Raw genomic sequence first — 13,957 nt, forward strand, 5'->3', positions numbered from 1 at the left:
CACCGCTGCTCTGTCTGCGCTCTGGTCTCCAGGTCCGGCATGCCTCACTTCTTCTAGCCCGGCAGGAAGTTTAAACAGTAGAGCGCCCTCTACTGTTTAAACTTCCTGCCGGGCTAGAAGAAGTGAGGCATGCCGGACCTGGAGACCAGAGTGCAGACAGAGCAGCGGTGACCGGGGGACTGGAGTCGCGCCGGCGGAGCAGGTAATGTATGCGGGCGGGGGCAGCAGCAGCAGCACCACCACAACAGATTGTGAACGGTTTCAGGCTAAAATCGGTTCACAATCTGTTTGCTGTAAAGGTAGCCATACGATCCCTCTCTGATCAGATTCGATCAGAGAGGGATCTATCTGTTGGTCGAATCTGATGGCAAATCGAATAGTGTATGGCCACCTTTACTCTATTACTATCGTAAACCAATAAAAAAAGGAAGCTCCACCAACACTACAATACTGGAAAAAACTAATAAACGACTCCCTTCAACTGTACAAAGCAGCGTACTTAGCTAGAGGATGCCCTCAAAAATTAGAAAAAGTATGGAAAACCTGGACTCAGGGCCGGGCTGAGGAATAGGCTGGAGAGGCTCCAGCCTCAGGGCGCAGTGTAGGAGGGGGCGCAGAATTCCTTCAGCTGTCATTCCTAATTGTGTTTGAAGCAGAAAGAAATAAGAAAAGGGGATACATGGCAGTGACTGCAAGCCAGATAACTAGATATTAAGGTGTTGGGGAGGTTGCAGGCCCTGTGGCGCCTCTTAGTCTAATAGCAATCATTGTTTGATGGCTCGGGTGGCAGGGATGGAGGGGCGCACTTTGGTGTCTCAGCCTTGGGTGCTGGAGGACCTTGTCCCGGCTCTGCCTGGACTAGTAGTAAAGATACGAATTAAATAACCTAAAGAGTCACAAACTGATAAAATCCTCCTCAGCAAAGGAGGAAAACCAAAACAGCCATATTTCTCTGAAAAGGGTTGAAGTATAATGTTAATCATTCTGATATTATTTAATGAACAATGTACCTGCAGAGTAAACTATAAACTTGTGTGGTTTGTGGGACCGGGAGGGGATGGGAGGTGGGTGGGGGGGGGGGGAGATGAGGATGCGGTTGTTCGCCGCTCCTAATGGTAGTATGACATGTGTAAAATGTTATGTGTTTTGTTGGTATATTCTTTTTGTTGAGGATACCCTTGTGAGGCCCTCGGCAATGTTTGTATAAAGTATTTTTTGTTTATCAAAATTCAAATAAACAGAATTTTCAAAAAAAAAAAAAAGATGCTTTGCTGGGCTCCAAGAACACTGACAGTCACAGAGATGAGCGGAGAAGCGGCGTGGGACATGCGGCGAGACGGAACGATGGAGGTATGTTTTTTTGTTACATTTTAAATAGGTAAGGAGTCAAAACTGACTCCTTTACCTATTTAACCTATTTTGGTTCCTGGACGTAGAAACTACGTCCAGGAACCATGCGCGCTACCGCGCGCTCCCGCGGCCGATCGGGCGCGTGCACGCGCGCTCCCGGCCCGCGGTTCGTTAGCCAGGCAATCAGTGAATCGGGCTACGGTGCCCGATCACTGATTGCTCTCCCCCGCTTCTCTTGGAAGCTGTGCTTTTTCTGGCTGTCGCCTCCCCCATGCGTCACTCTAAGCGTGTGTTACGCTTAGAGTGACGTCATGTAAACAAACTTATGGCCGCCATTTTGTGGCCAAAAAGTAAAACTACAACTAAAATAAAAAAAATATAAAAATCAACACACATTTACATTAAAAACCTATAGTTTCCATCCCACCCTCCCAAAAATACCCACACAAAATGTTTAATATATAAAAAAAAAACATTACAATAAAAAAAAAAATGTATATATTTACCTAAGGGTCTAAACTTTTTAAATATCAATGTAAAGATGAAATATTTCTATTTTTTTTTATTTTAAACTTGTAAATAGTAATAGATGCAAAACGGAAAAAATGCACCTTTTGTGATGATTTGCTCAGCTGCCTGTGCAGGCAGGCAGCTTTTCGACCATTGTTTTGATTTGCATGCTGCAGGACTCTGGAAAGAAGAGCTTCTGTCAGTTTTGCAGCTTGTGCTTGCAGAGCAATTTGCATACGTTGCCATGCAAATTGCCTGGCCACATTCATTGGAGGCGTGTACTATAAGTACTATGCATGGGCGTCCCTACATATGGCAAAATAGGGCAGTTGCCTCTCCCTGGCCGCCAGCTGCCCCCCCCTGGCCGTCCACTACTAACATTTACTAAAGTTCCCGATCGTTCATTCATTCTCCCCACAGCGCTCTTACTACAGTCTCCTTCCGCCCCCTGGCCAATAGAGACACAGCTCTTCCCCACCTCTCCGCCCCTTCCTTATAGCATAGTATCCTATCCACAGAGCTTGTGGATCTGCCACTGGCCCGCCTTTGCCCCGCCCCCACCAGCCAGACGTTCGAGGTCTCGAGTGCTGCTACAATGCATCCCCCTGAATGTGATAACATGGCAGAGGTGAGGGCGAGCTGCGGGGGGTGGGAGACTGGAATCAGTGTAGAGGAGAGAGAGGACAAGTCTCCTGACAGGCAGCTGTTCCCTGTGTGAGCCCAGAGCTGTGTATATCGGCATGTAGCATATGAACAGTAGGATGCTGATATACACAGCTCTGAGCGGCTCACAGTGCATAGCTGCCTGTCAGGAGACTCACACATCCCCTGCTCTAATCAGCGCTGCTGCCAGGAGATCAGGAGATTGTCACTCCTGATAAAAACAGAGACTGACCACCTGCTGGGGAGAAAGAGCAGCAATAAATACATACATGCTGACAGTGTGGGGGGAAGGGTGGGGAAATAAACAAGGGCACACTAAGTTAGAACAATTATCTAGGACTTTGCTCAGGGACCAGGGTGCCCATAGATCTAACGATTGTGGGCAGATCCACTAAGAGACAGATCTCTCTCTGACTAATCTGATCAGAGAGAGATCTGTCAGCTGCCCATACACCACAAGCTGATTCTCGATTGATTTCAGCATGAACTCTGTCGAGAATCAGCCTTGTGACCCCACATCCACCCCTGCACTGACCCCATAATGTAAAGTGTGTCCCCGGGTTCCCTGTGCAGTGTATGTTACCTGTCAGTGTCCGTCTCTGCACTGCCTCACATACATATGCTCTACGTAGTTGCCGGGGTATGCGTATACATCAACATGCACCCACGTATATGGCAGTAGCCACCCAGGGTGTGTGTATGTGAAGCAGTGCTGAGACATTGGTGGACACAGACAGGTAACGTACACGCACAGGGCACCTGGGTGCACACTTTACATTAGGGGACAGCACAGGGGGTTCTGTAGTGTTCGTGGGGGTCCCTTTCACTACCTGAACTGGGGGTCCCTGTCACTACCTGAACTGGGGGTCCATTTCACTACCTGAACTGGGGGTCCCTGTCACTACCTGAACTGGGGGTCCCTTTCACTACCTGAACTGAACTGGGGGTCCCCGGTCATTACCTGAACTGAACTGGGGGTCCCTGTCACTACCTGAACTGGGGGTCCCTGTCACTACCTGAACTGGGGGTCCATTTCACTACCTGAACTGGGGGTCCCTGTCACTACCTGAACTGGGGGTCCCTTTCACTACCTGAACTGAACTGGGGGTCCCCGGTCATTACCTGAACTGAACTGGGGGTCCCTTTCACTACCTGAACTGGGGGTCCCTGTCACTACCTGAACTGGGGGTCCCTGTCACTACCTGAACTGGGGGTCCATTTCACTACCTGAACTGGGGGTCCATTTCACTACCTGAACTGGGGGTCCCTGTCATTACCTGAACTGAACTGGGGGTCCCTGTCACTACCTGAACTGGGGGTCCCTGTCACTACCTGAACTGAATTGGGGGTCCCTGTCATTACCTGAACTGAACTGGGGGGTCCCTGTCACTACCTGAACTGAACTGGGGGTCCCTGTCACTACCTGAACTGAACTGGGGGTCCCTGTCACTACCTGAACTGGGGGTCCCTGTCACTACCTGAACTGGGGGTCCCTGTCACTACCTGAACTGGGGGTCCATATCACTACCTGAACTGGGGGTCCATTTCACTACCTGAACTGGGGGTCCCTGTCATTACCTGAACTGAACTGGGGGTCCCTGTCACTACCTGAACTGGGGGTCCCTGTCACTACCAGAACTGAACTGGGGGTCCCTGTCTTTACCTGAACTGAACTGGGGGGTCCCTGTCACTACCTGAACTGAACTGGGGGTCCCTGTCACTACCTGAACTGAAGGTCCCTGTCATTACCTGAACTGGGGGTCCATTTCAGTACCTGAACTGGGGGTCCCTGTCACTACCTGAACTGAACTGGGGGTCCCTGTCACTACCTGAACTGGGGGTCCCTGTCACTACCTAAGCTGTGGGTCTCTGTCACTACCTGAACTGGGGGGCTCCTTTCACTACCTAAACTGTGGGTCTCTGTCACTACATGAACTGGGGGGCTCCTGTCACTACCTGAACTGGGGGGCTCCTGTCACTACCTAGACTGTGGGTCTCTGTCACTACCTGAACTCGGGGGGCTCCTGTCACTACCCACACTGGAGGGCTCCTGGCGCTACCTTAACTATCCAGGCCAGCCAGCCCAGCATCACCACCAGTCAACCAGCCCAGAATCACTGCCAAAAAGGCCACAGCATCACTGCCAGCCAGGCCAGCCCAGCATCACCGCCAGCCAGGCCAGCCCAGCATCACCGCCAGTAGAGGAAAATTCAGAAGCCAGGTGAGAGGTGTCTACCATATTAAGGGGCATTCTGTCTATATTGTGAAATGCTGTCTATTTATGTGCCTCATGACTGCTGAATTTGTCTTGTTGGGGGCCTCACGGTTTGTTGGGAGCCTCATGATTGCTGAATTTGTCTTGTTGGGGGCCTCATGATTTGTTGGAGGCCTCATGATTGCTGAATTTGTCTTGTTGGGGGCCTCATGATTGCTGAATTTGTCTTGATGGGGGCCTCATGATTGCTGAATTTGTGTTGTTGAGGGTCACATGATTGCTGACTGCGAGACTATGGAAAAAGCTGAATCATCATCATGATAGCATTAAACCTACTTTTTTAGTTTTTTTAAAAACAGAAAATGAAAACTGGGACGTTCTAAAAAGATGAATACATTTTTCAGGAGTAGGATGGATGAAATTGTTTATCTTCACAACTTATTTTCAACTTGGATTTTCCATAATGTTCATGTACGAGTTAAAACGTTTGTATTTAGTTTAAATTGCCATGTTGGTACTTTGCGATAGATAAGTGACTTTTGGGTTGCAGTTTGGACACTCGGCCTCCAAAAGGTTCGCCGCCACCACTGTCCTAGTCTAATGTCCCACCATTGCTTAATTCATGTAAATTTGGCTCCACCCGTGACCACACCCGCATTCTGGTCCTTGGCCACACCCATTTTTGGCGCGGCGCGCTACGCGCGCCGCACAGCTTGCCGCCCCTCCTTTTTGCCCCCCCCCTGGAAAATTTTCTGCGGACGCCCATGGTACTATGTCTTTCCCACAATGCTTCGCTGTTCATAAGGATTTCGTCCTATGTAACACTCCTGGTGGGAAGTCAGCCTTGCTCTCTGTTTGAACTCAGCTTAGAGTAATTCCTGAATCTGCGCTAGGCAGATTTCCCTAGTGCAGTTAGGATTGTATTATCTGTATTGCCTGTTCTGTCTTGTCTTGCCTGTTGCCATTGTCCAGTCCCAACGGTGGTCGACAGGAAATGGTTCTGATCTCTGTTCTTGGAGTATAGCTGGTGCAGCGGTTGCTACCAGCTATCTCTTCTGTTCTGTCTCCTGGGATCGCGCTAGCTACTTTTCGCTAGCGCTGGGGATCCTTCTGTTCTATCTCCTGGGATCGCGCTAGCTACTTTTCGCTAGCGCTGGGGATCCTTCTGTTCTGTCTCCTGGGATCGCGCTAGCTACTTTTCGCTAGCGCTGGGGATCCTTCTGTTCTGTCTTCTGGGATCGCGCTGGCCACTTTTTGCTAGCGCTGGGGATCCTTCTGTTCTGTCTCCTGGGATCGCGCTAGCTACTTTTCGCTAGCGCTGGGGATCCTTCAGTTCTGTCTCCTGGGATCGCGCTAGCTACTTTTCGCTAGCGCTGGGGATCCTTCTGTTCTGTCTTCTGGGATCGCGCTGGCCACTTTTCGCTGGCGCTGGGGATCCTTCTGTTCTGCTACTCTGTACCTAGATCGCGCTAGCCACTTTTCGCTAGTGCTGTGGATCCTATCCCTCGCTTGTCCCTGTTTTCGTGTGTCTGTCTTGTCTGCTACGCTTGCTGGAGGCTCGGTGAGGTAACCGTTAAGCAAGCGCTCGCGTCCTCTGTTTCATGTTTGTCTGTTAATGGTTAGTTAGGCGTGCTTGTCTCTATTGTGCTTATCACGTGGAGACCGCGCATAACCGCGTGCACTGTTGCGAATGAGTGCGGTGTTCGCGGTTAGCTAGAGTTTGTTATTTTCCGTATCTCCTCATTGTATTATTTGCTGTGCCTTTGCTAACCTCGTATTCTGTCCTGATCTGCCTTGTGTCTCATCTGGCGATCGCACCTCTCGCGATCGCGTTCCTATTTCATATCTGCTGTTGTGTGTGTGCGGTCGCGGGGTGGCGACTGGATTGGCGCACACACATACAACCTGTCCCTTTGCTCGTTCTCATTCGCAATCGCCTCTCTTGCGATTGCGTTCTGCGCTTCGTACAATTCCTGTCTGGCATTTGTGGAGGTATAGAGGATTGGTTCCTCTGCACTCCCCAGCGCCATCTGCCGACAGGAATTTCCCTCTACAGGTGCGTAGCACCTTTTGCTGGGTGCCTGCAATTACACGCTTGTGGAGGATTTCCGCCGTGTCAGTGCACGCGTTGTGCGCTGATCACGGAGAAAGTTCCACAATCGTTACACCTTTATTTCCAAATAAAATATTGTCGCCATACATTGTGATAGGGACATAATTTTAACGGTGTAATAACCGGGACATATGGGCAAATACAAAACGTGAGTTTTAATTATGGAGGCATGTATTATTTTAAAACTATAATGGCTGAAAACTGAGAAATAATGATTTTTTCCGTTTTTTTCTTATTCTTCCTGTTAAAATGCATTTACAGTAAAGTGGCTCTTAGCAAAATGTACCCCCTAAAGAAAGCCTAATTGGTGGCGGAAAAAACAAGATATAGATCAGTTCATTGTGATAAGTAGTGATAAAGTTATAGGCTAATCAATGGGAGGTGAACATTGCTCAAGTGAAAACGACGGAACGCGAATGGGTTAAAGAGACACTGAAGCGAAAAAAAATATATGATATAGTGAATTGGTTGTGTACTATGAATAATTACTAGAAGATTAGCAGCAAAGAAAATATTCTCATACTTTTATTTTCAGGTATATAGTGTTTTTTCTAACATTGCATCATTCTCTAATATGTGCAGATTACACAACACTCAGCATTCAAATTGAGTCTTTCAGAGCAGTCTGTGAAGTAATGACCTCTCCTCTAGCAGAGGAAAAGTAAATAGTCCAGGAACAGTTGAGATAATAAAAGTCAGATAACAGCCCTCTCCACGACTAACTTAGTCGGCGAGCTTAATGGCTTGTTTGCATAGAGATAACAACTGGAGTTTCTCAACCCTTCCTGTACTGGAAACAATTACACTGATGTATCTGATCTTAATGTTTTATTTTTTAGCTGTGCTACACATACAAATCATAATATCATCATTTTTTTTTCGCTTCAGTGTCTCTTTAAATCACTGGCATCTGTAGTTTCCTTAGTAAAGGAGGCTCCCAGATGCCAAAAGCACCCCGCTGACAGCAGCGATAGGTCTTTTCGCCTGCTCAGAGCAGGGGAAAAAGTTAACACCTATGTTTGGCAGGAAGCATCGCTTCCCGGGGGGTGCAAAATGCAATTGCATAGGGGGAAAAGGAACTTGCTGGGCGATTATATCGCCCAAGCGAGTTTTTTTCCGCCCTTGGGGCTGTTAAATGCAATTGCATTAGGCGACCTTGCTAACGCCTAATTTAAGAACTCGCCAGCACTTAGCGATGGCGAGTTTGGTAATTGAATGGGACCCTGAGTCTCTGCTGCATTCCATGTTCTGTACATCTTTCCTGACAGTTGTTTTTTTTTTTTTTTTCTTGAACATTTGTTTTTATTAAATATAATCAGCAAATTAGCTAAAGCATATCATTGACAATATTATAGCATATCATTGACAATATAGTCACGTTTTTTAGGATGAAATACAGGCGCTGCTCCAAATAAAAGTATCTTTCACCAGCTGCTCAGGAGGAAACCACATCCACAATAGGTGTCACAAAGCTGTACAAGAAACTCCACAGCGCTAGGCAATACCACGGTATCTGCAGTTTCACCACAGTGCAGATATTCAGAAAGTGACCATCACCCAGGAAAAATTCATCAAAAAGTCACTCACTGTCGTTAAAACATCACAATTTAATAAAATTCAACAGTAGTAGCACATATACAATGGCTTACTTTAAGGGTCCTTTTAACAGGGACCCTCGGTAAAAACAAGCATATAGTGTATACCAATACACAGTATAAAGATTCTCACGGAAACGATAAGTTTGCCCAGTCTCCAGTTCCGACCGGTTTCGGCTTTCCGCCGTCGTCAGGGAACACTGGAGACTGAGCTGCTGGGCAAATATATAGAGAGTTACCTTATTGAATGATGTGAGAAGCCATTACGAGCGCATTCACCGGGTAACGTAATTCACCGGTAACCTCATGCGCTAATAGGTCAAAAACCATCACGTGTGCAGCGCACGGGAGCCTGGGAAGAGAGTACGTCACCAGGGGTTCCCTCAGTGCGCTGCTATTGGACAAGGCAGGCCAGCGCAATAGCATGACGCCGCACGAATATCCGTAATGACTGTAGCCTCAGTGATTGGCTACAGGCATGGTGCAGCTTGGGAGATGTAGTCCATGACATCTCCAATACATTCACGCCAGGCACTGCTGGAAGAATATACCAATAGCTGCCAAAATGAAGTTTTAAAATACAATTATAACTAAAATGTGTATAAACACTATTAAATATCAATCAACAACAATATATATATATACATAAATAAAAAATGTATCACATATTGCACAAGTGCCCTTAATAAACCAGAAATACCACTGCCATCTACTGGCCAAAATTAATTACTACATTCAAGAATTATCAATAAAGCAATTGATGTTATAGTCAATGTTTAAACCTCTGGGTTGCATGGTTTTAAGGGTAAAGATCCATTTCGTTTCAAGTTTGTATAGGTCTCTGTCCTTATTTGACCCCCTCCAGTCTTGTTTTACTTGGTCTATTATACAAAACCTCAGACCGGAGATTTTAAATACTCTTGAATTTTCAACACCATATTTTCTAGTAACAGCAGATGTCTCTTCCTTATATACAGTGATTGAACAGCAGGCAGGCCTGAGAGCGGTAGAATTTTATTTGAGGAATACTGCAGGTATGGATACCAATATGGTGGACTTTTTGATAGAAGCACTTGACTTTGCAATGAGCCACAACTATTTCTCTTTTAACGGTATTTTTTATAAACAAACTAAAGGAGTAGCAATGGGAGCAAGGTATGCTCCGAGCCTGGCAAATTTATTTATGGCGAAATGGGAGGATAGTTTTATATATAATAAGCAACATGACAATTTAATTATATGGAAAAGATTTATAGATGACATATTTTTCGTCTGGAAAGGGAATGAGGCATCCCTAAAGGATTTTATTACATTTATTAATTTTAATAACGACAATCTTGTTTTTAATTGTGAATACAGCATGGAGAAAGTGAACTTTTTAGATTTAGTCATTATCAATGAGGTAAACAAATGTAGTACATCTACATTTTTCAAACCTACGGACCGGAACAGCTATATTCCGCTAGGGAGCTGCCACCATCCCAGTTGGCTTAAAGCAATTCCATCAGGACAATTTTTGAGAGTTTTTAGGAACTGTACCCATTCAGATGATTTTTTGAGGCAGTCAGATGTACTGATTGAGAGGTTTGTTGACAAAGGCTATGAATATGAACAATTGGTACAGCTACGTGACGAAATTGGTACTAGAAATAGAGCGGATTTGTTTAAAGGACAGGACCAAGAAAAGAACAAAGCAGAGAACACCTTTGCATGTGCCTTTGTCACTGACTTCAATGTGCAATACAGAGATATAATGAAATTGATTGAAAAGCATTGGCCCATTCTGAAATTAGATAAGGATCTTACTGGGTTAATAAGTGATAAACCTCAAGTAATTTTTAGGAGAGCACCAAATGTGCAAAATCGGATTACCAGCAGTACCTTATATAAACAACCTGTAAGCAACCCCACTTTTTTAGAGTTGGATGGTTTTTTTAAATGCAAGAAATGTTTTGGGTGTCGTGCGTGTATCATTCAACCAAGAAAAGTTACTTAATTCACTAGCACTTTTACTGGGGAAACTTTTAAAATTAGACGTTTTTTGAACTGTAATAGTACATATATCGTATATTTATTGGAGTGCCCTTGTGGCCTCCAGTATGTGGGAAAGACTGAGAGAGAATTTAAAAGAAGACTCTATGAACATGTATATAACATCAAGAAAGCCGAAATTGATCACTCTGTCCCTAATCATTTTAAAATTGCTCATAATAAAGATCCCTCCGGTCTGAGGTTTTGTATAATAGACCAAGTAAAACAAGACTGGAGGGGGTCAAATAAGGACAGAGACCTATACAAACTTGAAACGAAATGGATCTTTACCCTTAAAACCATGCAACCCAGAGGTTTAAACATTGACTATAACATCAATTGCTTTATTGATAATTCTTGAATGTAGTAATTAATTTTGGCCAGTAGATGGCAGTGGTATTTCTGGTTTATTAAGGGTACTTGTGCAATATGTGATACATTTTTTATTTATGTATATATATATATTGTTGTTGATTGATATTTAATAGTGTTTATACACATTTTAGTTATAATTGTATTTTAAAACTTCATTTTGGCAGCTATTGGTATATTCTTCCAGCAGTGCCTGGCGTGAATGTATTGGAGATGTCATGGACTACATCTCCCAAGCTGCACCATGCCTGTAGCCAATCACTGAGGCTACAGTCATTACGGATATTCGTGCGGCGTCATGCTATTGCGCTGGCCTGCCTTGTCCAATAGCAGTGCACTGAGGGAACCCCTGGTGACGTACTCTCTTCCCAGGCTCCCGTGCGCTGCACACGTGATGGTTTTTGACCTATTAGCGCATGAGGTTACCGGTGAATTACGTTACCCGGTGAATGCGCTCGTGATGGCTTCTCACATCATTCAATAAGGTAACTCTCTATATATTTGCCCAGCAGCTCAGTCTCCAGTGTTCCCTGACGACGGCGGAAAGCCGAAACCGGTCGGAACTGGAGACTGGGCAAACTTATCGTTTCCGTGAGAATCTTTATACTGTGTATTGGTATACACTATATGCTTGTTTTTACCGAGGGTCCCTGTTAAAAGGACCCTTAAAGTAAGCCATTGTATATGTGCTACTACTGTTGAATTTTATTAAATTGTGATGTTTTAACGACAGTGAGTGACTTTTTGATGAATTTTTCCTGGGTGATGGTCACTGTCTGAATATCTGCACTGTGGTGAAACTGCAGATACCGTGGTATTGCCTAGCGCTGTGGAGTTTCTTGTACAGCTTTGTGACACCTATTGTGGATGTGGTTTCCTCCTGAGCAGCTGGTGAAAGATACTTTTATTTGGAGCAGCGCCTGTATTTCATCCTAAAAAACGTGACTATATTTTTTCCATCTATATATATGGAGCAGCGTTCCTTGCAAAATGATTGATGTGTTTGAATTTTTGGAGAACAGATCTATTGATATTGATAAAGTGTTTGATCAAGCTAGTGAACCGGATGATAATAATCTGGAATCCCAGTTTAAACATCTGGGATTTGTGTCAGAGAAGAAACTGGCTCTCTGGTGGGAGATTATCTCATTAGAAAAACAAAACAAAGATGGCTACGTCCCTAGGAGACTAAGATGGGAATTTGCTCCCAATGAACAAGAGCTAAAACACGTTCCTAAAGAGGAATGGCAGAAATTTTTTGATGAATGTGGGAAGGGCCTAATTAATATGCTATTAAAAGCAAAAAGACTAAGGATGCAAGACTTTAATAAAACCATAGATGATATAAAAGATAAATTGGATCCATTCCGCGAATTGGAGGATTATAAGAGGACCTCTGGTGACCTCCAATCACATTTAAAAAAAGTTGACGAGGAGTTGAGAGTTAAAAAACAAAGGAAATATGCTCGGGATTTTAATGACTATAATACAAATAAGGCCTATCAGTGGCAAATTAAATCTACTCCAGTAGCACCCAGTATTCCTAGGAATGTGCCCAAACCAAATGCCCCGCCACCCCGTTACGATCCGGTAGGTCCCAGAACCCCGCATAACCCGATGGTGAAAAGATTCATTTATCATACACCATATCAAAACTATCCCCTTAAGAGACCACCACAGGGCCCTTATAGACCCCCAAAACCTTTTTACAAACCTGGGCCTCCACCTATATTACCAAGGAGACCACACAGAGATGTCCCTTACAATCGTCCACCACCTCGTCCCTATTGGAAACCTAGACCGAGGTATAATCCTACCGCCCCAGCCCCCAAGTACTATCCTCCAGTTTATAATAGGTTTACAGCATTAGAAACTTTGCAAGTAGGCAGTCCTGTAATTAACAAAGACCCTAATAACCATTTTTTAGAAGAAGCCATGCCTCAGAGGGGAAGGAGAAAAAGGTCACTAGAGGAAGAACTAGAGGGAGTAGGGGTGGGCGCAAACTCCAACGGAGAAATCAGCAACAAAAAACCAAAAGGGAATTAGGGGGTGGTATATTCAATCTGAGTAGTAAAAGTTTGACCGATTCTGAATTAAAATTATTGGATAGAGGACTTAAATATGCACCCCCAAAAGCACTGAATAAATTCCAGATGTTTGTTGATGCCCATAAATTTGCGAGGAAATTAAGTATAAAGAAATTTTTCTCTACTAATCCAGCACCAACCACTTCTACTGTGGACACTAGTCTGAATGGCCAATATTTGAAGAGTGGTCTTAAAAATAAATCAACATTCAATCCACAACTCTCTAGCAATCATTCAGTGGAAACATTCAAGTCTCTGATTATTCGAGACATAGAAAAACTGCCAAACAAAAAAGCGTGGAGTGAACGGAATCTTGATACAGCATTAAAGAATTTGGCCAATGAAAAACTAGTGACCATTAAACCTGCGGACAAGGGTGGGGGGGTGGTGGTTATGGACACATCTAAATACATCAATATGGTCAACGAATTATTGAAAGATAGATCAACATACCAGGTTATGAGGCAAGATCCTGGAGTAAAGTACTACCAGGAACTTAAAGAATTGGTAAAAAGAGGGGTACAGGGGGGTCTAGTTATGGACAAAGAAAGCAAGTATTTGGTACCTTCGTTTATACGAACTCCTGTACTGTATTGTTTACCAAAAATACACAAAAATGCTACAGATCCCCCTGGTAGGCCCATTGTCAGTGGAATTAATTCTATCACCTCTCGCTTGGGACACTATTTAGATGTCTTTTTGCAACCTTTAGTTGTGCAAGTGCCCTCTTATCTCAAAGACTCTAAACATTTGATTGAGATTTTAAATACTCTTGAATTTTCAACACCATATTTTCTAGTAACAGCAGATGTCTCTTCCTTATATACAGTGATTGAACAGCAGGCAGGCCTGAGAGCGGTAGAATTTTATTTGAGGAATACTGCAGGTATGGATACCAATATGGTGGACTTTTTGATAGAAGCACTTGACTTTGCAATGAGCCACAACTATTTCTCTTTTAACGGTATTTTTTATAAACAAACTAAAGGAGTAGCAATGGGAGCAAGGTATGCTCCGAGCC

Source organism: Hyperolius riggenbachi, chromosome 7, assembly GCF_040937935.1.
Source record: "Hyperolius riggenbachi isolate aHypRig1 chromosome 7, aHypRig1.pri, whole genome shotgun sequence".
In the NCBI taxonomy this organism is placed as follows: Eukaryota; Metazoa; Chordata; class Amphibia; order Anura; family Hyperoliidae; genus Hyperolius; species Hyperolius riggenbachi.